Below are 23,085 nucleotides of genomic sequence, written 5' to 3'. Positions count from 1 at the left end.
ATCCTGAACACCTACAAACTCAACAGGAGATCGAAGAAAAGAACAGCAGCAATTCTATGAACAGAAAAGCAACCACGTTCTGGAAGGTAGGACATGCGAAGAAGTGAATCCGAAGCGATATTTGGTAAGACAGACTGCGGAGGGTGTAAGGGGGAGCCTCCACCAGCCAGCTACCAATAATTGATAGAGCAGCGGAGGACAAAATCAGAACTTTTAGAAGTCTGCTGCACAGAGGGACATCACTCCAGTGGTTAAGGGAGGGGGTGGAATCCTCGCTGGGACAGTGTGGTCTCAGAACCCTCAGCATCAAAGAAAGACTGAGGGTGCCTAAGTACAGAAGAGCTCCCACGTATCAGAACAGGAAAGCCAGCTGCAAAGACAGAGTGAGAAGCGGGCTCTCAGCTCAGGGTTGCCAAAAACTGTGATCCATGGCACAGCCATGCCACTACTCTTCAAGCAGGAGCCCCACAAGTGGCAGATTTGGGGTCTCTGGTAGGATATGTGACAAACCCCACCTTCCTCCACCGGGAGGAGTGGCACAGGAGTGCGCTGCAGGAATCTGCTGGGTTTGGAGACTCCCAACAGGGGCCATGCACCAGAGTCAGAAACACTGAGTCATAGGCCAGGAAAGCATGGAGCACAGTCAGAAACCAGGGAAACAGGAGTGAATGACTGCTTTTCTTTGATGGCTCACTAAAGGTGGGGGCAGAGTGGGCAGCTCTTGGCTGCTCCAGGGCCAGAGACTGTAAGGCTGTCGTTTTCATTCTCATTCTCCAAAGCTATACATAAAACTTTCAGGGAACAAAAGCTACTGAGAGCAAACCCCAGCAAATGGCTTTAGCCTGGCCCCTGGTAAGGGGCCTCGGGCAAAGATATTTGAGAGTCACTACAAGAGGCCCCTCCCCCAGAAGATCAGCAAGAACATTCCCCCAAGACCAAGTTCACCAATCAATGAGAACTGCAAAACCACAGCACTAGAAGAATACAGCACATAGAATTCATGACTTTTTCCCCATGGTTCTTTAGTCTTTCAAAGTTAAATTTTTAAAACTTTATTTCTTTTTCTATTTTCTTTTTAATTTTCCCCTTTCCTACTTTCACTAACACCTTATTTTATCAATACCTTTTTAAGAATCTTTTTAAATTCCCATTTTCATAATCATAACCTATCCTTTCATTGCATTTAATCTTATTTTTTGTATATATGTGTTTCTTTCTTTAAAATTTTGGAATATAGTTCTTTTAACAGACCAAAATATACCCTAAATCTAGTGTATGCCTTTGTTCTAGTCTCCCACTCCTCTCTTTTTTTCTAAGTTTTTTCTTTTTTTTAAAATCAACTTCTTAATTTCTTTTTAAAATCTTTTAAAATTATCATCTTTACAGTCATACTCCATCCTTCCATCGTATTTACCCTTATTTTTGTATATGTATGTTTTTCTTCCTTTAAAATTCTAGAAGGCAATTTCCTCTAATAGACCAAAATCTAGTGCGTAGCTCTATTCTATTCACCAGCCTGATCATATTTTTTCCCCTCTTTCTCTTCCCCACAGTTTCAGGTCTCTTCTGATTTCTTTAGTGTATATTTTTCTGGGGTCATTGTTACACTTTTATTATTTTTTTCTTTCATTCAACTATTCTTCTCTGGACAAAATGATAAAGTGGGAAATACCTAAAAAAAAAAAAAAAAAAGAGTGTACCAACTGCTAGGGACCTAACTGGGATGTTAGTAAGATATCAAAAGCAGAGTTCAGAATGACAATTACAAATATATTAGCTGGCAGCACCTGAGTGGCTCGGTCAGTTAAGTGTCTGCCTTTAGCTCAGATCATGATCCCAGGGCCCTGGGATCAAGTCCTGCTTTGGACTCCCTGCTCAGAAGACAGCCTGCTTCTCCCTCTCCCTCTGCCTGCAGCTCTGCCTACTTGTGCTCTCTATCTCTCTCAAATAGATATATAAAATCTTAAAAAAAAAACATACTAGCTGGGCTTGAAAACAGCATAGAAGATACTAAAGATATTTCTCCCTTTCTGGAGAAATAAAAGAACTAAAATTTAACCAAGTTGAAATTTAAAAAGCTGTTAATGAAGTGCAATAAAAAATAAAAACTGCTAGGATAAATGATGCAGAAGAGAGAATTAGTGATTCAGAAGACCAAATGACAGAGAATAAAGAAGCTGAGAAAAAAAGAGACAAAGAACTACTGGACCACCAGGGGAGAATTCGAGAAATAAGTGATACCATAAGATGAAACGGTATTAGAATAATTGGGATCCCAGAAGAAGGGGGAGGGGAAGCAGAAGGCATATGGGGCAAATTATAGTGGAGAATTTCCCCAATTTGGGGAAGAAAACAAGCATCAAAATCCAGGAGGCACACAGAACCCCCTCAAAATCAATAAAATTAGGTCAACACGCCATCATCTAGGTAAGCTTATAAATCTCAGAGACAAAGAAAAAAGTCCTGAAAGCAGCTCCAGACAAGAGGTCTGTAACCTACAATGGTAGAAATATTAAATTGGCAGCAGGCCTAGCTATGGAGACCTGGCAGGCCAGAAAGGACTGGCATGATATATTCAGAGCACCGAACGAGAAAAATATGTAGCTAAGAATATTATCTCCAGCTAGGCTGTCACTGAAAATATAGGAGAGATTTAAAAAGCTTCCAGGACAAACAAAAAGTAAAAGGATTTGCAAACACCAAACCAGCCCTACAGGAAATATTGAAAGGGGTCCTCTAAGCAAAGAGAGAGCCTAAAAGTAACATACACCAGAAGGAAACAGAGACAATATACAGTAACAGTCATCTTACAAGCAATACAATGGCACTAAATTTGCTATCTTTCAATAGTTACCCTGAATATAAATGGGTTAAATGCCCAATCAAAAGACACAGGGTATCAGAATGGATAAAAAAAAAAAACAAGACCCATCAATATGCTGACTGCAAGACAGCATTTTAGACCCAAAGACACTTCCAGATATAAAGTGAGGGGGAAAAAATTTACCTTGCCAATGGACATCAGAAGAAAGCTGGGGTGGCAATCCTTATATCCAACAAATTAGGTTTTAACCAAAGAGATGAGGAAGGACACTATATCATACTTATAGAGTCTGTCCAACAAGAACATCTAACAATTTTAAATATCTATGCCCCTGACATGGGAGCAGCAAATTATATAAGCCAATTAATAACAAAATCATAGAAACACATCAACAACAACACAATAATGGGAGGATACTTTAACAACCCCCTCACTGAAATGGACAAATCATCTAAACAGAAGATCAACAACAAAATAAAGGCTTTAAATGATACACTGGACCAGATGGACATCACAGATATATTCAGAACATTCCATCCCAAAGCATGAGAATATACATTCTTCTCTAGTGCACATGGAACACACTCCACAATACATCAATCCCGCGTCACAAGTCAGGTCTCAAGCTGTACCAAAAGACTGGGATCATTCCCTGCATATTTTCAGACCACAGTGCTTTGAAACTAGAACTCAACCACAAGAGAGAAATTGGAAAGAACTCATATACATGGAGGCTAAAGAGCATCCTACTAAAGATTGAATGGGTTAACTAGGAAATTAAAGAAGAATTTTTAAAAATTCATGGAAACAAATGAAAATGAAAATCCAACTGTTCAATATCTTTGGGATGCAGCAAAGGTGATCCAAAGAAGAAAGTATATAGCAATGCAAAACTTTCTCAAGAAACAAGAAAGGTCTCAAATATACAACTTAACCCTATACCCAAAGGAGCTGGAGAAAGGACAGCAAAGAAAGCCTAAACACAGCAGAAGAAGAGAAATAATAAAAATCAGAGCAGAAATCAATGAAATAAAAACCAAAAGAGGAGTAGAACAGATCACTGAAACTACGAGCTCTTTCTCTGAAAGAATTAGTAAGATTGACAAACCCCTGGTCAGGCTTATCAAAAAGAAAAGAGAAAGGACCCAGATTAATAAAATCATGAATGAATGAGGAGAGATCACAACCAACACCAAAGAAATATAAACAATTATAAGAACATACTATGAGCACTGTATGCCAACAAGTTAGGTATTTAGATAATTAGATAAATCTGGAAGAAAAGGATACATTCCTAGAGACATACAAACTACCAGAACTGAACCAGGAAGAAACAGAAAACCTGAACAGACCCAAAACCAGTAAGGAAATTGAAACAGTAATCAAAAATCTCCCAACAAACAAGCGCCCAAGGCCACATGGCTTCCCAGGGGAATTTTACCAAACATTTAAAGAATTAATGCCTATTCTCCTGAAACTGTTCCAAAAAATAGAAATGGAAGGAAAACTTCCAAACTCATTTTAAGAGGCCAACATTATCTTCATCCCAAAACCAGACAAAGACCCCACCAGAAGGAGAATTATCAATATCTCTGTTGAACATGGACACAAAAATTCTCACCAAAATACAAGCTAATAGAATCCAACAGTACATTAATAGGATCATTCACCACAACGAAGTGGGATTTATTCTTGGGCTCTGAGGTTGGCTCAACATCTGCAAATCAAGCAATGTGATATAATACTTTAATAAAAGAAAGAACAAGAACCATATGAGACAACAGATGCAGAAAAAGCATTTGACAAAGTACAGTATCCTTTCTTGATCAAAACTCTTCACAGTGTAGGGATAGAAGAGTACATACCTCAATATAATCAAAGCCATCTATGAAAAACCCACAGCAACTATAATTCTCAATGGGGAAAAACTAAGAGCTTTCCCCCTAAGGTCAGGAAAATGGCAGGGATATCCACTATCACCACTACTATTCAACATAGTACTGGAAGTCCTAGCCTCAGCAATCAGACAACAAAAAGAAATAAAAGGCATCCTAATCAGCAAAGAAGAAGTCAAACTCTCACTCTTTGCAGATGATATACTTTATGTGAAAAACTCAAAAGACTCCACTCTAAAACTGCTACAACTCATACAGAAATTCAGTAAAGTATCAGGATATGAAATCAATGCACAGGAATCAACTGCCTTTCTACACACCAACAAGACAGAAGAAAGAGAAATTAAGGAGTCGATCCCATTTACAATTACACCCAAAACCATAATATACCTAGGAATAAATCTAATCAAACAGGCAAAGAATCTGTACTCAAAAAACTGTATCATACTCATGAAAGAAACTGAGATAGACATAAAGAAGGAAAAAGTTCCATGCTAGTGGATTAGAAGAACAAATATTGTGAAAATGTCTATGCTACCTATAGCAATCTACACATTTAATGCAATCCCTATCAAAACACCATCAACTTTTTTCAAGGAAATGGAACAGATAATCCTAAAATTTATATGGAAACAAAAATGACCCCAAGTAGCCAGAGGAATGTTGAAAAAGAAAACCAAAGCTGGCAGCATCACAATTCCAGACCTCAAGCTCTATTACAAGTTGTAATCGTCAAGTCAGTGTGGACAGTATGATACTGGCACCAAAACAGACCCACTGACCAATGTTAAAGAATAGAGAGCCCAGAAATGGACCCTCAATTCTATGGTCAACCAATTTGTCAAAGCAGGAAAGAATGTCAAAGGAAAAAAAGACAGTCTCTTCAACAAATGGTGTTGAGAAAACTGGACAGCCACATGCAGAAGAATGAAACTGGACCATTTCCTTATACCACACTCAACAATAGACTCAAAATGGATGAAAGTCCTCAATGTGAGACAGGAATCCATCAAAATCCTTGAGGAGAACACAGGCAGCAACCTCTTCAACCTCAGGCACAGCAACTTCTCTCTAGAAACATCGCCAAAGGCAAAACTAGTGGGACTTCATCAAGATCAAAAGCTTTTGCACAGCAAAGGAAACAGTCAACAAAACCAAAAGCAACTGACAGAATGGAGGAAGATATTTGCAAATCACATACCAGATAAAGGGCTAGTATCCAAAATCTATAAAGAACTTATCAAACTCAACATCCAAAGAACAAATAATGCAATCAAGAAATGGGTAGAGGACATGAACAGACATTTTTGCAAAGAAGACATCCAGATGGCCAACAGACACATGAAAAAATGCTCCACATCACTCAGCATCAGGGAAATACAAATCAAAACCACAATGAGATACCACCTCACACCAGTCAGAACAAGTCAGGAAACGACAGATGCTGGCAAGGATGCGAAGAAAGGGGACCCCTCCTACACTGTTGGTGGGAATACAAGCTGGTGCAGCCACTCTGGAAAACAGCATGGAGAGTTCTCAGAAAGTTGAAAATAGAGCTAACCTACAATCCAGCAATCGCGCTACTGGATATTTACCCTAAAGATACAAATGTAGTGATCTGAAGGGGCACGTGCACCTGAAAGTTTATAGTAGCAATGTTCACAATAGCCAAACTACAGAAAAGCCTAGATGTCCATCAACAAATGAATGGATAAAGAAGATGTGGAATTGTATATACAATGGAATACTATCCAGCCATCAAAAGAAATGAAATCTTGCCATGTGCAACGACGTGAATGAACTAGAAGGTATTATGCTAAGCAAAATAAGTCAGAGAGGGTCAATTATCATATGATCTCACTGATTTGAGGAATTTGAGAAATAAGACAGAGGATCATAGGGGAAGGGAGGGAAAAATGAAACAAGACAAAACCAAAGAGGGAGACAAACCATAAGACACGCTCAATCTCAGGAAACAAACTGAGGGCTACTGGAGGGGAAGGGGCGTGGGAGGGATGGGGTGACTGGGCGATGGACACTGGGGAGAGTATGTGCTATGGTGAGTGCTGTCAATTGTGTAAGACTGATGAATCACAGATCTGTACCCCCCCCTGAAACAAATAATACATTACATGTTAATAACATTCTAAAAGAAAGAACAAAAAAGGCGAATGCTAATGTAGTCTTGTGAGATACAACCAAAGTCCCTTCTCTCTTTTTTTTCCTCCTCTTTTGTTATACCAATTTACATTCTCACCAGCAATGCACAAGAATGGGTCACAGACATTTTAGTGATGGGGAAAAAAACTTTGTTAGTCACTACACACAGGTAACTCACTTCTTTTATAACAACTTCATATAATTTACATACCACACAATTTACATATTTAATGCATGTAATTCAGTAGTTAATATATTCATAGTTGTGCAACCATCAAATAACCACTATCAAATTTTAGAACATTTCATCACACAGCACCTCTGAGAAATCCATATCTGTTCACAGTCCCTACCCTTTTCTCCCCTCTAATCTACTGCTCATTACCTACCCTGCCCCAGACCTTGGTAACCACTCATCTACTTTCTATCTTTACAGATTTGCCTATTCTGGACATTTCGTATAATGGAATCATATAATAATGTGAACTTTTGTGACTGCTTTCTTTCAATTAGCATGTTTTCAAAGTTCATCTATGTTGTAGCATGTATTAGTACTCTATTTTTATTTTTTTTAATCACCAAATAATACTCCATATTATGGATATACAACACTGACATGTTGATCACAAGACAGACCTCTGGCTTATTTTTTGGCTATTATAAATAATGCTGCTATAAACAGTCATGTACACGTTTTTGAGTAGACATGTTCTCAACTCTTATGGGTATACTTAGGAGTGAAAATGCTAAGTCATATGGTAACTCTGATTAACCTTTTGAGGACCAGCCACGCTGTTTTCCAAAGCAGTTTGCACCATTTTACATTGCCACCAACAACATAATTCACTTGATTTTTATTATTACAAATTGCCACATCACCTTCTATCCCAGCTCTAGTAACAAACACAAACAAAATAACTCTGAATATGATGATATATAATCAGGGCACTGTTGAGTTCAGATTAGTTAACTTTCCTTGTGGCATCACTGATCTAAATATTAATCAGCAATGCATACACACAGGAGTGCAGGATAAAATGGTTGTGAATTAAAGCATAAAGTTTGTATTTACACAGCACATAACAGTTTCTATTCAAAGTACACATGTGTTTTGATATATTCCACAGATTATATATATTTATATATATATGTATATTTATATATATGTGTGTGTATATATATATATATATATATATATTCCCCAAAACATTTCTCTTCACACATACATATATAATGCATACCTTATGCAAACCACAGTTAAGGAGGATAATTTTACTTAATTAGTAAACTAATTTTGGTCTTTCCAATCACCTGACCTTTGCTCTCACAGGCCTGACGAATCCAATAACCCTGAAAGAGAGAATATGACTTGCTAGCAAAGGAATATAATAAGATAGAGTTACTGAATATTCAGTTTCCTGTAATCAAAAACAGGATTCATATGTTGTAATCCAGCTGTCTTGGGAAGGAATTGTTTATATTCCTCTTAAAGCCTATCTTGGTAGGGAAGACCATAAAGGTTGAAGGTAGGCCCAAAATGGGAAGAAAGGGATGGGAATTCCCACCTCAATCTCAGGGATTTGTGAGAAGCAGAAGGGACCAAGCAAAGGGGTCAGATGTATGTCCTAAAGTGCCTCAGATAATAACAAACACTTCTCTTACTTTGCCCTGTTGCTCTGGAAGAAGTCACTTCTTGAGCTGTCCTGAACCAAACTGGGGTACAATCATATAAAAATACTAGTATGCACTGCTGTCAACAAAGTATAAAAATACCTTTCTTCACAGCTAATGGACTATTTGGTTATACTTTAAAATTTCTACCAATCTCAGGTGAAAACTGTCATCTTGATGTAAATTTTAACTTGGACTTCTCTTATTATAAGTGAAAGTGAGTACCTTTTCAAATAAGGAAAAATTTTATACCTTTTGTGAAAACTGTCCATTTCTTTTGCTTATTGCATCTCTTTCGATTTGGTCTTTTCTCTTTACCCTTTATTTTTAAAGGTTTGTCATAGAGGAGGCATATTAGTCCTTTATCTGTGATAGATAATGCAAATATTTTCTTACAGATTTGTATCTACTGACTTTGTTATTAGTGGGTGTCTGTGCTTTTGCTATACAAAAGCCTTACTTTATATTTTTATAGAATCAAATTTATCAGCCTTTCCTGTTGTTGCATCTAGATTTTGAGTCACAGAGAAAACCTTTCTTTATACCCAAATTATAGAAGAATTCATCCATCTCTTCTGTTCATATTTGTAGTCTCATTCTTTACATTGAGATCTCTGATCCATTTGCAGTTTATTTTTCTATATGATATGAGGTATGAATTTAATTTTATCTTTTTTCCAAATGGTTAACCATTTCTTAAAAAGCTCATTTTACCATAGTGTTCTGATGCCAGATTTATCATGTGCCAAATTTCCATATATTCTTGTGTCTCTATCTCATTTTTCCTATTCTATAACCCTGTTTTGTCTGTATTATATTAAACAAAAATCTAACTTACAAATGAGACAGACCAGTCGTAGTTTAAGATTCCTCCCACGGTATATCTAACTCTTAAAAAGAAACTTACACCACATCTATACTCAGTCACCATGAAGTGGTCATGCTAATACTAACTGGTCTAATCACATAAAATTGACAATGATTACTTACACTAGTTGTGTAAGCAAGCTAAAGCATGTTAGGATGTGCTGATTTACAAATATTATCTTAAAAGTTATGCCCATCAATTAATAACCATGGAGAAAGACAGTGACTTTGTATGAAGGGCAAAATTACTTAATTAAACATATTTCAACTGCTTTCTTTAAATAGAAACATTTTATAGCCCCTCAACACCTTTCAATACAAACTTTATCATAATATTCACATATTTACTATTAGATTTAATAAGTCACGTAGAGAGAAATACTGTAACAGTATTTACACTTCTATATTTCTAAAAAATGAATCATACTGATTAATTTAATGCACTTTACTTTCTCACTTGCTACCATGAACTGCCACTGTTCTTAGCCAAACCTATTCCCTCCACCTGTGCATTTGATCTATCCTCCTCTCAGCTCAAGCAATTCTTCCTCTCCCTCCAGTAACATCAGTTCTTTTTCTCTCTACTAACTCCATGATCCTATAAATATGCTATATTAACTCTCAAAAGAGATAAAAAAGATTAAAAACTACTTCTGACCCACTTACCTCTCCCCATCATCACACAACTACACAACAGGACATTTTCTACCTTTCCCACAAGAGCAAGATTCTGGGATAAAGAGCCTGTATTTGCTGACTCTATTTCTTTCCTTCCACTCTCCTAAACTTCTTCTCACTAGATTCCTGTTCCTTCCAATCTACCACTACTGCTCCTTTCGAAGTCACCAATGACCTCCACATAATTAAATCAAGTGGTCAGTTCGTCATCTTCATCTTGTCTTATCGGCACCACTTAATACCCTTATTAGCAGCCCCTCTTCCTTAAAACGCTCTCTTCGTATGCCTTCCATGATGCCATACTTGCCTTGTTTTCCTACTTTATTTCTGGACAGGCCTTCTTAAGTCTGTCCTGCTCAATCACCTCAACCTGTAAATGCTGAAGCACATATACAGTCTTTCCATCTCTTTTTCATGGATAGTCACTCCAATCCCATCACTTTAAATTCCATATTTTCAGATGATCCCAAGATTATAACCTCCAGCTCACTTCTCTAGAACATCCCAGACCAGAATATTGAATTACTACTAATACCACCAACTGAATGTCTAATAGGTATTTAGCATGCCTGAAAGTGGATTCCCAATCCTTTTTCTAAAAAAATGAACTGGGCTATTCACAGAACAAGCTGAACATGAATGTCAGAGAACTTAGATCTCAGTTAAAGGACAGTGTTCCAATTATTGAACTTTCAACCAGTGGACCTTTTGAAAGCCATGATCATCTTCAAAAGGTTTTCCTTGTATGAAAACGAACTTTCACCCAGTCATCTTCTTGAATTATCAGAAAATAATTTCTAGCTCAACCAAGCTAAAATAAATTTTTCCACACTGAGAACACCCATGGTCTATTTGCTCCACTAAAATTTCAAATGAAGTTCAAGATTGTGTAGCAGGCTTAGCTTCTATTTCTTCTAAGATCAAACCTTTCATTAGATATTCTGAAGAGTAATGATGGGACTACTGGATTTGAAGATATTCTTGACCTGTCACAAAATAAACTAATGGGAGAACCATACTTGATGGTGAAATATAAGCTCGGTTTTCTGTATAATCTGTTGTACTAGTCTTGAAAATAGAAGGTTTGCATCTTGTCTCTAGTCATCTTTTCACTAAAATGTGATGTACACAACATTAAAAGTACTGACACATGAGAATTTTTGCCTACACAGTATCTGTGGTCATTTGAAATTATTTGGGGTCTTTGCTTAATGACCATGTGAAGATTGAAAGCACTGAAGGGAGACGATTTTAAAACATCCAATTATATAAAACAACAGCCTTCTATGTCTTTAAAAAAATTATTGTTAATGATTATTTCAAAACTGTCTACAGGTTCCAATTAAACCTATTATCTGGGTATTCCATAAATTTAATTTTGAATAACGACTACCAGTATTTGAGTCTCCAACTTTCATAGTAGCATATTTCAGAATAAACATCTATAACTGATTTCAATGGCAACACTTCAAATTAAGTACAAAATAAAAGATTTATATTTTATACCTTGTTTCAGTAGAGCCCATTAATATTCATAAGAATAATACTGGGCTTTATTGATGCTATTTTAGAACTGTAGCTATTATATGACTCCTTCAGGTTGAAAAGTGTAAGTTTAAAGATTTTGATTTTGGTCTTTTTTGGGGGGGCGGGGGGTCCTTGTCTTTAAAGTAAAAAATTAAAGCAACCAGCATATGTTGATTTAAAAAAAAAAAAAGGACAGGGGCACTTGGGTGGCTCAGTGGGTTAAAGCCTCTGCCTTCAGCTCAGGTCATCATCCCAGGATCCAGGGATGGAGCCCCGCATTGGGCTCTCTGCTCAGCGGGGAGCCTGCTTCCCCCTCTTTCTCTGCCTGCTTCTCAGCCTACTTGTGATCTCTGTCAAATAAATAAACTCAAAAAAACAAAAAACAAAAAAACAAAAAAACCCTACTCCTTTAGTCTTCTCCATTCTCAACTAGAGTAACTATTCTTTCTGTTTTATCAGTTCTACCTTCAGTGTATATTTCAAATTTAACCAATGTTCTTAGCCTCCTAAGAGGTCTCTTTTTTTCTACCCTATTCTCTACACTGCAACCAGGGTAATCCTCTTAAAATATTAAATGAGATGTCATTCCCTCCAATAGCTTCCCATTTCAGTCAGAGTGAAAGTCAAAGCCACGCTGCTGCACTTGCAAATGGCTCCTACTTGTTTCAAATTGACTGAAAAGTAATCTGACTTCTGGTTCATGTTCTAAAAGTAATATTATGAATAGATCCAAAAGAAAATAATGGAAGCCAGCTTTTCAACTATTTCTAATTAAACACAAGCCAAAGAAATGGAATCAAAATTATTATTTTTAAATTTACTTTAAATTTAAAATTTATTTTAAGTTTATTCATTTATTTAAGTAAATAAAACTCATGATCCTGAGATCAAGAGTCACATGTTCTACCGACTGAACCAGCCAGGTGCCCCAACAGGGATCAAAATTATATTCTCATTTAGTAACCACTGAGAAGCTCAAAAAATTTATATTTTTTTAATCTAGCTTCAAGAGAAACTCTTCCACTTAACTAGCATAATATGAAACAACACTTTTTTTTTTTTTTTTTTTAAAGCAATTCCACTATGGTTACTGTGTTCAAGTTCCTCGGATTAGGCTTATACTTGATCTCCTTCTCTCACTGCAGGGAAGACGGAGCTGAAAAACCTGCAGTAGTGCCCCTCCCCACACCATCCAGGTAATGACCATCCTCTCTCTCTTTATGAACGTTTTTGAACCAGAACAATTCCGAACCAGTTGGTTTCCTACTTCTTCCCCCATGAACTTGGCCTACTCCCTAATACAGAAAACTCAGCAAAAAGCCAAGAGTGCCACAGTGAGGAAAGAGGGACATCTGGGTCTTGGCAGACACAGCTCTATCCTCCTCACTCAGTGAACTAGACAGACTGACAAACATAGAAGAATGAATGGAAGCCAGAGTTTTAAAGATTTTTATTTATTTATTTGTCAGAGAGAGAGCGAGAGAGATCGAGCACAGGCAGACAGAGTGGAAGGCAGAGTCAGAGGGAGAAGCAGGCTCCCTGCGGAGCAAGGAGCCCGATGTGGGACTCGATCCCAGGACGCTGGGATCATGACCTGAGCCGAAGGCAGCTGCTTAACCAACTGAGCCACCCAGGCGTCCCTGAAGCCAGAGTTTTAAAAAGGCTCATATAGCAGCCACGAGTTTCAGGAACTATACAAAACCCATCATTTTAGTAAACTATGTTTCATCCAGTACCAAAGAATATCCTTGACAAGTATTTAACTGAGCCATTCAATCTCTGCTCTCAATAACCAAAAGGGATGATTTAAATATTCTTTATTTTCTTTTACATTTACAAAAAGGTTTCTTCACACCAGAAAAGACTAGAAGGTATTCAAAAGAATGCTCCTTGGTCAGGGCATATTAGAGTTTAATGAAGTAATCACTACCAATAATTATAAATCCAAATCAACTTAATCCATTTTATGCCAAAAATATTTGTGTTATTTACTAAGTACTTGATATACCTTTAATTCACAATTGGTTGAGTTCATATTCAAACATAATTAATATATATAAGTCATTTATTTTGTTATATTTTTTCAAATTTTGTTACTATATGAAAGAAAAAATATTTAATAAATTGCTTTTAATATCAGTCACTTGAAGAAGAAATCACAACAGTCTATATATCTCGTAGTCACATATCAAGTGACTGCAATCAACAATAACCAGAAGCAAACAGAGAAATAAGCTAGGAAAAAAAAAAGCTTAAATAAAGCTGATGCACTCTTCCCCACAAGGTGAAAATCATTCCCTGGCTTATTTTCATATACCAAAAGAGTCTCTTGATTTTAACAAGAGACTTTACAACTTACCTACATCATTAATCCTAGTCAGTTTTTAGCAGGTTAGATTATAGAACCAAAAAGACTACACAGCATAATAAAAGCCAAAAACTGCTCAGTCCTGCTAAAAACTGACAAGGTAAGAAATTACTATAGGTAATAAGGAAATAAAAAATAAAAATGCCACATATATACATGCACAGAAATCCGAAAAAGAGTCCCATAGAAACAAACAACACTACCAACCTTCATCATAATAAATATCCTTGTATTAGAGCAAAGTACAAGAAATATTCATGACTCTAACCCTGACAAAGCTAAATATCCAGTAAGCTTTAAGAAAACAAAACTTATAATACAGTTTATAAAGATTTTATTCAAAAATGACTAAAACAAAGTGTTGCTTCTTCAAGAAAATTCAAGTGACTGTAACTTATACTATCAGAAACAGTGACAAATGATATGTAAATCCTCAACTGTCAAATCACTTTCCCTATCAGCTAATTGCAAGAGTTTCTTTACTCTACTTGTATTAAGGGGAAAATAACTATCCTGTGAATGGGGAATATCCCTAAAGTTTTATCTGACCCAAAAGACCCAAGAACCCCCAAGGCCCTGGGCATTTCCCCTAAACCTGCTCAGTAAACAAAGGCAAAAAGCCTAATGTGAATTTTGAATTTAATTATGTACTTTAGATACTTCTTAAATGAATAATGACTTTTAAAAACAATGGATGAAGTTTAACATTTCTTGGTATAAAATGCATGCAAATATCCAATGGATTCTTTTTCAGATGGAATAATAAAATAATCTTAAAAACCTGATTCAGCAGCTAGATTTGCTCTTTCTCTTCGATTTTAGATTAGAAGGAGAAAATTTTTTTCAAGTTTCTTTAATACCAAAATTTTTCCCTTTTCAACTAGGCTAAAAAGCAGGAACTGTATTTTAAATTTGCAGATAGTAGTGCTTAAAACAGGGTTATCATTTCAATAGCTTCTAATAAATCAAAATGGCAAGACTTCTACCTGGTCCCTTGAACGGCTTTCCTATAGAAGTGACACATGCATCCCATTTCCAAAAAAGAATTAAGCCTTTGCCCTGCTCGGCAGGGAATCTGCTTCTCCCTCCGACCCCCTCCCCTCTCATGCTCTCTCTCTCTCTCTCTCACCCCGTCAAGTAAATAAATAAAATCTTTAAAAAAGAAAAAAAAAAAAAAGAATTAAGCCCTCGTACTTTGAGTCATTCACTGTATGTGCTGTATTCCCTTCTCTCCTAGGCATCTAAAATGATACCAGTTACATATACCATTCTCTGGGAGGAGTGAGAAAAGTCATCCAAATAATTTCTGGGTTCATCAGTGAAAGATGAATAAGGATGGATGGGGAAAAAATTATACAAATTATTATCCATCTTGGGATCAAGCATTAAAAACAACACAGCATCCTCAAGATAGCACACTATCTACAGTGACTACATATACAACCTACTAAAAGACTAGTCTAGGGGCACCTGGGTGGCTCAGTAGGTTAAAGCCTCTGCCTTTGGCTCAGGTCATGATCCCAGGGTCCTGGGATCGAGCCCCGCATCGGGCTTTCTGCTCAGCGGGGAGCCTGCTTCCTCCTCCTCTCCCTCTCTCTCTCTCTGCCTGCCTCTGCCTACTTGTGATCTCTCTCTGTCAAATAAATGATATCTTTAAAAAAATTTTAAAAATAAAAGACTAGTCTATTATTTGAATATGATTTCTTGATCAATATATTTCAATTTAAAACAATCAATAAACTAGTTTTTACTAAGTCCTAACCATGTGTCCAGTCTTTTCTTAAAAGGCACCAGAGTGGAGGACACAATTTCTACCAAAAAGAGCTTATTATTAAGACACTAGGTCTAGCACACAACACAAAAACACATAAAAAAGAAGATGCAAGAACAGCCACAAGAGCAAAACCATGATGAAGGTGGAGATTCAGGGTGCAGAACAGAGAGAGAAAGTTGGTTAGGTAAAATAAGGATCCTGAGAACAGAAGGCAAATCATGGAGTTTGAAGATTTACTTGTGTTTTTTACTAGTTTTTAAACAAGACCAAACTCCGAACAAAGTAATTTTTCAAGATTTTTTTAAAAATTTTATTTATTTGTTTGACAGAGAGATCACAAGTAGGCAGAGCAGCAGGCAGAGAGAGAGGGGAAAGCAGGCTCCCTGTTGAGCACAGAGCCTGATGTGGGGCTCGATCCCAGGACCCTGAGATCATGACCTGAGCAGAAGGCAGAGGCTTAACCCACTGAGTCACCCAGGCACCCCAATTTTTAATGATTTTTATCTACTCTGCTTTTAAAACCAAAACGCATTAATATTAGACTGCATTATGCTACACTGATTTTTCCAAAAATTAAGACAATCTTTGGCCAGCCAAAGTATCACACAGCACATGCTTGGGAACTTATGTTCTTGAAACAGCATACATGTGAAAAGAAAACCTCATATAAATATTTGTTTGGAGCTAAGATTAGCTTTGGGGGGAAACTCAAAATATACTTGCTTTCAAGCTAAAGCTAAAAACTAAATGCTTATTTTCCTTGTGCTGGCCTACAGTTGCATGCTTACTGCTGACTGGATCCTTTCCTATCAACACAACCAGCACTTCAAAGACCCGACTGTTCTGCCAAGATTTCTGCCTTGAAAGAGCCTTTGTTGCTATGGCAATCTCATGTTCTCAAGGAACCAAGTTAGCAGCATACATATGATACATACATGAACAAGGTTCAAACTTGGCCTGTTTCCTCCTCCAGGCACAAGGAATATCCTGTGTCACAATCATAACAATTTTTACTTGCTGTTATACAAGTTATCAACAATATCTGCCAATTCATAGAGAACCAGAGATACTTCAAAATAAATAGCTGCATCTAAAGAAGAGGAGAGAAAATTGTGGGTGGGAATCTCCATTATAAAGCAGATGTACTAAACTATGAAAGCCAATTAAATAAAACCCTGAGTCCAACTGAAATTTGATCAAAAATTTCTCCCTTTTCATATATCTCAAAACACTTTCCTAAAAAAAAGAAAAAACCTGAAAATAAAAATACAGCTCTGATCCCTTGGTTAAGAATGTCCCCTACCCTGACTGAAGATTTAGCATCTTATTTAAACAAACAAAGCTAAATTCTGCCTAGAATTAAAACTTTCCTTATGAAGAAAGAGCAGAGGCTCTGAAAGTTAGAGGTTACAAAGTATACTCTGCCAAAATTTCAAAAAGAACATATTTGCTAATAAATGGCACATGTGAAAAATCACAGCCAGAGTTCAAGTGTATGTTTCTAGATGTAAAATACTTCTGACCTAAAGAAATTATTTTTTTTCGTCTATAATGCCCCACATTCCCAAATCAAGTAAGCTGTGTTTTTATGCTCAAGTAGCTCTCATATTAACAGAAAATACCGTAACAGTAAACTCTAAAAATCAAGCACTGAAAAAGCATGATGATGGCAAGGACCTGCGAAGATTCTGAAAATAACCTCAATTTTAAGAACTATATGTGTTCCTAGAAAATGAAAGTCAGAGTGAAGAGTATTCAAATGCTGAATTTATCTTTTGCATTTGATTTTCATTACAGTATCAAAAAATAGTTCTACAGGGAGTGAAAAACAGTGGCCTTGACACATTAATACAAATTAAATCTGCTTCAAAGAAACATTTACTTCAAGGATATTTTTTTCCAATATGCAGGCTATGAGCATTTAATTCTTCTATATAAACTTTTTTTTTTTTAAGATTTTATTTATTTATTTGACAGAGAGAGATCACAAGTAGGCAGAGAGGCAGGCAGAGAGAGAGAGAGGAGGAAACAGGCTCCCTGCCGAGCAGAGAGCCCGATGCGGGACTCGATCCCAGGACCCTGAGATCATGACCTGAGCCGAAGGCAGCGGCTTAACCCACTGAGCCACCCAGGCGCCCTATATAAACTTTTTCAAACAGACCAGACAGGCTCATGGAAAATTATTTGAATGCACACATATTAATTAATGCAGTCCATTTCCAGTTCATTAGGGGTTCCGAATTCCCATGAATCAAGTTGTTCATAATATCATTCCAAATATTTGATGGAATTCCAGAGCTGAAAGAGAAGTAAAGGTGTCTGAAAAGTTCCACATTTTCTATGAGAAAATAACCTGAGAAATCAAGTAACAACAATCTCCTTTTTCTTTGCAAACTGAGGTATAGGTAGGTTACATCATTAACTGGAAGAACGGTCTCCTCTGCGATACTGTGTTTTGGTTATGGATTTTACAAAGTTACAGTCTAGTTTCTCTCTTCATGAAAGTCAGTTCTTCCACATCATTAACTGGAAGAACTGTCTCCTCTGCGATACTGTGTTTTGGTTATGGATTTTACAAAGTTACAGTCTAGTTTCTCTCTTCATGTTTCTGGACTCTATCCTTCACATGGATAGAAATATCAATTGCCGGGGCACCTGGGTGGCTCAGTGGGTTAAGCCGCTGCCTTCAGCTCAGGTCATGATCTCAGGGTCCTGGGATCGAGTCCCGCATCGGGCTCCTGCTCGGCAGGCAGCCTGCTTCTCTCTCTCTCTCTCTCTCTCTCTCTCTCTCTGACTGCCTCTCTGCCTACTTGTAATCTCTCTCTGTCAAATAAATAAATAAAAAAAAATCTTTAAAAAAAAAAAAAAAAAAAAGAAATATCAATTGCCTCCAATGTCAATGAAATTACCCTCTTTCTTTAAAGGAAGATGTCTAAGGCGAGTTAAAGGTGACTGATCTCAAAGACTAAAGGCTACCTAGAATAAAAACAGTTGTAACAGACCTTTTATTCAATACAGGAATCTGGAGTGGAGTTTAAGCCATAGTGTCAAGTACTTTGCAAAGCTGCATTAACAAAGACCAAACCCATCACACCTCAGATGTGCAAATCCAATCATTTTCACACCTTACAAAATAGTAAAGAGAAACTGGCAGCTAAAATCAACTAGGAGATCATGGTTTTCAAAGGCTTTTTCAGGGTGTTTTTTGTTGTTGTTGCTGTTGAATTTTTTTTTTTTTTACTACTATCCATTGTTAAATACATTTTTTATCACCACCTAGTGTATATAAATGTATATTTATATAACAAACTAAAATTATATAAAAACAACCCTGTAAGTACATATGATGCATTCTCATAGCTTCTGTTCTACTGCATTGATCATGATGTGTGAGATCCACTAAATTCTTTTCTCGATTCACTAAAGGGTAATGGCCTGCAGTTTGAAAATGATGGAAAGTATACCTTAACCATTACTAAGACAAAGCTTTAAGAAGAACAATTTTCAGGCATTCATTCCCCACATGCTAATACTACATGCATAATACTATGTATTTGACTATACTGTACTACCTATTATACCGTAATATCTTGAGACTACTCATACAAATGTAACTATAGAGTACTGTACTCTGGTGGTTTTTATTTTAATAATAAGGTTAGATACACAAGGGGAAGAAGACAGATGGGTTAACTCATTTATTCATTAAGTTTTTTCACACTATTTTTTCCTAACATGTCTACAAGAATACCAAAAAAAGGTTTATATTTGTATTAGAATTAGTAGTATAGTATACATAGTCTCTCTTCTTAGATATATGGAATAATATTAACCATATCCAATACATCTTTCTTATCCCTGAAGGAGTTAACAAAGAACAGGTACTTATTTACTGAACTAATGGTTTTATATCATCTTAAAGAATAGTTTAAATCTCAAAGAATTAGGATAAGGCACAATAAAACAGTTATGGGTTAGCTAAGTAATTTTGGATACAACTACCAAAATACCTCGAATATCGAATCAAATCTCTGGAAGCCTAAATTTTACTCTATGTATTTGTAAGATCTTTGAAATTACTTAAAAATAGAATTTTATTTTTACAATGACTCAAACCAAATTCCAAAACCCAGTTATTATTAATTAACTCCCGATTTTAAAAATCCACGAGTAGCTAGTAAGTCTTAATTTAACCATTTCTTTTCTACAACAAGGGAATAGTCTGACTCAAATTCTTTTCCAGATAAATCAGAATACAAATAAATTACATACTTAAATCCATTTTCTAGCTTTACAACTCAGAGATAGTGATTTCATTGATAAAAGATATTATATTTTACAGCATCTATTTACTCTGATTACTCAGATTAGTTCTGTCATTTCAAAAAATTGAATGATGAGTTCACTATTTCAAGACCAAAATGAAATGAAAGAGATGGCCTGTGAACTTCATCTAATTCAGTATTTGCCTGCACCATCACCAAAACGTGACCTTTTTATAAGCAATTCTATGAAGTGATAAACAACATACATAACCATTTCAATAATGTAGATATATGAATCCTGAATGTGAAATTCTTTTCTCAACAATAGAGTAGACTCAACATCCAAGTCAAAACAAGAAACTTAAAGATTGAATAAACTGTCTCCAATTCTTCAATTTACAATGGATTAGACTCTTGGAAGAAAATGGTCTCCTATGTGCAGAAGGTTTCTTCTCCTATAAAAACTGGATTCTGGGGGCGCCTGGGTGGCTCAGTGGGTTAAGCCACTGCCTTCAGCTCAGGTCATGATCTCAGGGTCCTGGGATCGAGTCCCGCATCGGGCTCTCTGCTCAGCGGGGAGCCTGCTTCCCTCTCTCTCTGCCTGCCTCTCCGACTACTTGTGATTTCTCTCTGTCAAATAAATAAATAAAATCTTTAAAAAAAAAAAAAAACTGGATTCTGGGATGCCTGGGTGGCTCTGTCAGTTAAGGGCCTTCCCCACCGGTCATGATCCTGGAATCCCAGGATCAGGATCAGGATCAAGCCCCTCCCCCTGCATCAGGCTCCCTGCACAGCAGAAAGTCTGCCTCTCCCTCAGCCTCTCTCCCCACTCTTATCCTCTCTCTTGCTCACTCTCTCTCTCAAATAAATAAATAAAATCTTTAAAAAAAAAAAAAACTGGATTCTTACTTCCATTTTTCATGAAACCAGGCAGGTGATTAACATCTCACAGCTCTTTAAGAGTACTCATCAAACTGTTAAGAGACTTTGCTCTCTACATGAAACAGTTCTGACAGTCACTAGGGCAAGGAAAGAACTGTATTTCCATTGGACTGATTGATTATACTGCAGCTCAGTTGTGCCATCTTACCTGGAGAAATGACTAGAAATCTAGTTTAAGCTTTAGGATACAGGTTCATTCCACTTTTAGGGTATTGTAGCCTCTCTATGGAAACAATGGATACTCACAGTCTATTAGGTTTGCAGCACAAATTAGTCTTTTACCTGCATATCACAAAGAAAATGCCAGGCTCATAGTAAGTGCTCAAATATTTCTTGAATGAACAAGTATCGAAACAGCTACCACATGCCAAGCACTGTCTTAGTCCTAGCAATATAAAGGATACAGAATATTATCAATCAGAATCCTATTTGCCATAAGAAACAAAAATTCAAAATAAGACATGACTCAACAAGAGTTTTCTCACTCTGCTACAGAAAGACAATATAGATTTTTTTTTTTAAAGACTGAAGTTGAGACCCATTCTCAGTTTCACAATCCACTAGAAAGGTAATATAAACTTGTTAACATTAAAAAGCTAGATTTCTCTTAATATTAAAAAGCTAGATACAGGAACACCTGGTTGGCTCAGTTGGAAAAGAACCTGCCTTTGGTCATGACCCCAGGACCCATGACCCCACTTTGGACTCCTTGCTCAGCGGGGGGTCTGCTTCTCCCTCTGCCTGCCACACCCCTGCTTGTGTGCACATGCTCACCCTCCCTCTCACTCCCTCTCTGACAAATAAATAAAATAAAATAAAAGCTAGAAACATAAACCTAGTTTAAACATAAACTCAATAATTTTTATGTTAAAAAAAGCTAGTTGCAGTTTTTATGTGAGCTTTTAATAAATGTAAGAGCACACTACATACAACAATTCATGGCCTAATATGCTTAGAATGTGGCCAGTGCAACTGTGGAAACAAGCTTTCTTTTTTAAAAATAATTTAAAGCAGAAGCATATAACGGGAAAAGACAGTTTCTTCATTAACTGGTGCTGGGAAATCTGGACAGCTACACTCAAAAGAATAAAGTTGAAACACTATCTTATATCACACACAAAAATAAATTCAAAACAGATTAAAGACCTAAATTAAAATATGAAAACATAAAACACCTAAAAGAAAACATAGGCAATAACTGTTGGACATTGGCTTTAGGAATATTTTTCTGCATGTCTCCCTAGACAAGAGGAAAACAAAAGAAAACTAAACAACTAGGACTACACCACACTAAAAAACTTTTGCAGAGCAAAAGAAACCAACAACAAAACAAAAGACAATCTACTGAATGTAAAGAGATATTAAAAAATGTATGCCTAATAGGTGGTTACTATCTAAAATATATAAAGAACTTACACAACACCAAAAAAACAAATAATCAAATTTAATAATGGGAAGAGGACCTAAACTTACATTTTGCCAAAGAAGACATGGCCAACAGATCAATGAAAAGATGCTTGACATCATTAATCAACAGGGAAATGCAAAACAAAACCACAATGACGTAACACCTCACACTAATCAGAATGACTGTATCAAAAAGACAAGAAACAACAATTGCTGACCAAGATGTGGAAAAAAGGGAACATTAGTGCACTATTAGTAGGTCTGTAGATTGGTGCATCCACTGTGGAAAACAGTGTGGGGATTCCTCAAAAAATTAAAAATAGAAGTACCATACAACCCAGTAACTCCACTTCTAGATATTCAAAGAAAACAAAAACACTAATTCAAAAAAATATATGCACCCCTATATTCATTGCAGCATTATTTACAACAGCCACACTATGGAAGCAACCTGTGTCCACTGACATGTGAATGGATAAAGAAGATATGATACATGAACACAATGGAGTATTACCCAGCCATAAAAAAGAATGAAATCTTGTCACTTGTAACTACATGGATAGGTGACCTAGAGAAAATTATGCTAAGTAAAATAAATCAGAGAAAGGTAAATACCGTATGATTTCACTTTTATGTGAAATCTAAAAAAAAAAAAAAAATGAACAATTAGAAATCAGAAACTGACTCAGAAATACAGAGAATAAACT

General features: G+C 36.4%; 1 protein-coding gene and 1 pseudogene across 3 annotated transcripts in view; one reads left to right on the top strand and one right to left on the bottom strand.

The window, feature by feature from the left end:
- TCF12 (transcription factor 12) overlaps positions 1–23,085 on the bottom strand; it is a 385,779-nt gene that overhangs the window by 325,155 nt on the left and 37,539 nt on the right. The window lies entirely within an intron of this gene.
- Positions 10,713–11,249, top strand: LOC116591977 (annotated as a pseudogene).

The sequence above is a fragment of the Mustela erminea genome, chromosome 5 (assembly GCF_009829155.1).
Source record: "Mustela erminea isolate mMusErm1 chromosome 5, mMusErm1.Pri, whole genome shotgun sequence".
Classification (NCBI taxonomy): Eukaryota; Metazoa; Chordata; class Mammalia; order Carnivora; family Mustelidae; genus Mustela; species Mustela erminea.
Note: the sequence above shows the minus strand (reverse complement) of the source record. Positions and strands in the feature narration are given on the sequence as shown.